Source organism: Chinchilla lanigera, unplaced genomic scaffold (genome assembly GCF_000276665.1).
Source record: "Chinchilla lanigera isolate Chin_1 unplaced genomic scaffold, ChiLan1.0 scaffold00042, whole genome shotgun sequence".
Lineage (NCBI taxonomy): Eukaryota > Metazoa > Chordata > Mammalia > Rodentia > Chinchillidae > Chinchilla > Chinchilla lanigera.
In genome coordinates, this window is record NW_004955443.1 from 18,419,968 (window position 1) to 18,424,084 (window position 4,117).

The 4,117-nt window shown below is 38.2% G+C and overlaps 1 protein-coding gene across 1 annotated transcript in view; it reads right to left on the reverse strand.

The window, feature by feature from the left end:
• Positions 1–4,117, reverse strand: part of Stim2 (stromal interaction molecule 2) — a gene marked incomplete in the record, with an annotated part of 143,506 nt that overhangs the window by 138,723 nt on the left and 666 nt on the right.

Consider the following 4,117-nt stretch of genomic DNA (forward strand, 5'->3'; position numbering starts at 1 on the left):
GTGACATCTGGATATAAACCCCGTAATAATGTAGAATTCTGCAGGGGCAGGTCCCACCCCTAATTTGATTTTAGGATATTCCTAACAAGCTCTTGCCTTTGTATTCTTACAAGTGATCTTTGGAACCATTTAGTCGTTTCAGATAGTCCTTTCAGAATTTTAATTATATTTTCATTGAATTTAAGAAAATGTTTTGAGAAATTTCATATATGACTATGTCTACCTCTCTAAGACAACGTATAGTTATATTTTCAAAACTTTACTTCTATGTTTCTATAGAGATCATTACAGTTTAGTTCATGTGTAGCTTGAATATTTCTTGAAAGTATACACTGAAGTGTACTATGATTTCCTGCCATTGAGAATGGGCTTATTTTCCTTTATACATCTAAGTAGTTTTGGGGTTCTCCTTTGAAAAAACTTCCTAATAAAAGTTCTCAAAATTATTACATCCTAATCTCCAAAAGCACAATAAGGTTTTAACATTGGGTATAAAAGTTTCCATAAAATGTGTATTTATAGACTAAAAAGTAACAAAGTCAACTTATCTTTACCTAGAGGCTAAAAACTCTCTAATAGCTGGAATAACATATTACTAATTCTAGAGATAAACCTCATAGACCTTGGTACTTAAGAAATATGTCTAATCTGAATGTCATGGTATTTGCTTGTAATCCCAGATACTCTGGAGACTGAGGCAAAATTGAAAGTTCGAAGCCAGCCTGGGAATTTGAGAAAATCAAAAAAAAAAAAAAAAAAAAAAAAAAAGCCACTGATGAGCTCAGTCTATTGATCTTATATCTGATAGGGAAAAAAGTAGTATCTTGAATTATTAAAGTACTTCTTTAGACTGTACTCAGCAAGATCTCAGTTATCAATCCCTAACTTGCTTTAAATTTCATACTTGCTGGGGATGGTGGCGCACACCTGTAATCCCAGCATTCAGAAGGCTGAGGCAGGAGGATTGTTGCAAGTTCAAGGCCAGCCTGGGCTACAAAGTGAGCTCAAGGCCAGCCTGAACTGCATAGAGAGACCCTGGCTCAAAAATACATACATACATACATAAATAAATAAATAAATCTCAATCACTTTCAAAGAGCTCTTTTAAAAAATTAACAATTTAAAATTGTTACTACGTAACATTACAAATACTGGTTCCACATTATCAAAACATTTACACAATGAACTCTGAAAAAGTAATATAAAAAAGGAAAAAATACCAACATAACTATAATTAATTGACAGTGAGTCTGTTTTTGATGCTTTGTCATTGCCTCCTTGCAAGAATAGTTTTCTTGCTCAAAACTGAGCAGAAGATATATAATTTAAAGGCAGTTTATTCTTTCTTTTTTTGGTCTTTTTGGAGACAGGGTCTCACTATGCAGTTCAGGCTGCACTTGAGCTCACTTTGTAGCCCAGGCTGGTCTCAAACTCACCACAAATCCTCCCAAGGCAGTTTATTCTTAAAATACACTAAAGTGAAACTCTTGGAAGACAAAAAATGTTTTCTGCTTTTTATTAGTAAGAGACAAATTCAAGTGTGTAAAGGTAAGTACTAAAAATATCAATCTGGGGAGGAAAATAGAAACAGTGACTTTGGCTGTTATTTTACGGGGCCATTAAGAATACAGATGGTAAAGGGACAACCAATCAGGAGCCACAGAAAGCAATTCTCAAAATTCTAACAAATTTTCAATTTTCAAAATCCACGCATCTCTTACCACTGATATTCTGCTCCATTTCTATCCATTAATACTGCCTAGTGTGAAATGGCAGTATTTTATAACTTTGGTCTACGGTTCTACCTCCTAAAGTGTACCACAGTACTAATGAATTACATTCTGGGCTTAGCACATTTACAAATGAAACCATAAACTAAAGCACTATTCATACAACCTTAAAAACGTGAAGGAGAAGCCGGGCGTGGTGGCGCACGCCTGTAATCCCAGCACTCGGGCAGGCTGAGGATGGAGGATCATTGTGAGTTCGAGACCAGCCTGGGCTACAAAGTGAGCTCAAGGCCAGCCTGAACTGCACAGGGAGGCACTGTTTCAAAAAGATAAAAAAAAAAGAAATGTGAAGGAGCCCTACATAGGCCACTGGGTCAAAGCTATTTGCAATATTTCATTTCATCAGGTTTTTCAATTTACCTTTTCCAAGATACCAGAGCTATTAACTATATTTACATAAACCTAATAAAATTATTGCAGTTCAACAACAAACTGTGTAATCATAATCAAACTTTAACTTGAAAATCTTGTTACAAGCAATATACTAACAAAAGAAATTATTAACAATATTAAAATAATTCAAGGATTAACATTATTTTAGTAAGCTTGAAGTACTACAGAGCAAATTTATTTGGTGTGATGTATCAGATTTTTCCTCAGTAAGAATGGCCTTGTCTTTCAAAAATCCCATAAGTAACTACAGGGAAAAGTAAATCTTAAAAGGATTATAAGCAGCTGATTAAAGTAAAATTCCATCTGAAGTAATTTTCTTGATATGATGTACGTATATAGTGTAATATATGCTTGTTGGTGGTCAACAAATTCCACAACTCTGAGTCACTTGCCTTTGTGCCAATTCCATCTTGATAAAGCATTAACAATTTGTTGTTAATCAAACTCTTCTGCTGAAGAAACCAAAAGCCACACATCTATAAGCTCTGGAGGCCAAAATATGTCTGCCTCCTCCCTTCCTGTGAGCTATTAAACTTTCAAATCATAGTCTTATCTAGCTACTTTCCTGATAATCACTATTCCTCACTACATTACTTTCCACATTTCCGTTTGGAGAAAACTACTCAACTATAAAACTGTCCCAACCTATCCTCTCACTTAACTTAGCCGTGTTCCTAATACTGATTATTCTGTATTCCTTTATCCAAACCATCCACCAAAGAGCTTGTTGTTTAAATCCCATTTAAACATAGCCTGACGTGTTTCTAAGTTAAATATCCTGTTCATCATTATGTTCTGCACTATAATGCCCTACAAACTTCTAAAGTGCTTGACAAAGTTTACCAACATCTCTCCTCTCTCTAGAAGAAAAAAATATCAGGTCATAAAAACCAGAGAATAGCTGCGTAGTTGCAAACACCACAGCTCCACAGCCCTTCTCGGAGCAGCTGTTAGGAACTTGCAGGCGCCTGCTGGACTATCACTTAGGTTGAATTAATGATGGGTCATCTTGTTCCACTCTACTTCTTCCCCATCGATCGTAACATTAGTGCACAAAACCTATACACCCACTTTTAAAATAAATACGGAACTAAGAAAAATACGGATTACTTTAGCCCGGCCACTTTTACCAAAGAAATCCCTTTTACCAAAGAAATTCACGATCTTGTTTATTGTTACTTACACCACAATAAATCAGCCATACAAGACAGTGGCAGGCTTTAAAATAATACATTTTTCTACTTAACCTTAACCAAATGTATTTGCAAGTTTTCAATAACTGCTAGAACGTTCCCGTTTAAAAGGTGCTAGTGCAATCTATCAGAACTGCGCTGCTCAAACGCAAGTCCCAAATACTGTGTACTTGGTACATTTTAGATTTATTCCTGGTCACCTGCTGAGTTTTTTGCACCCTTTGTCATCGAGGGATGCTCCCACAAGCAAATACCCTCCACTCCTTAAACCATCCTCAAAACTACTTATCAGACTGTCATTTCCACACAGTAACACGGAACCATTAATACCATGAGGTATTATGCCTCTCAAAAGAATCCCCTTAAGCAGCTTCCTCTGGGGCGCAGTGCTCAGCGGGGCTCTCAGTCCGTGAGACTCGCTGCCAGCTGCCTTGCAAAAGCAGCATCAGAGGAAGCCTCAATACCGCATTGCTGCTGCTGCCGCCGCCGCCGCTGACTTTTTCTAGCGGCTTTAAAAAAAAAAAAAAAAAAAAAAAAAAAGCAGCCCAACACCCTGCAGACCCTGGTGGCTCTTCTGCAGCACCAAAGAGAAACCGCCGCAGTGCTCAGGTTGGAAGATCGGGAAACGACCGCAGGGCGGGAGCGACTGCGGGAGAGGCCGCGAGGGCGGGTGCGGTGGGAGGGAGGGAGGGCGTCCGAGCGCAGGACCGCGGCGCCGCGGCCGGGGATGGGAGCCGCCCG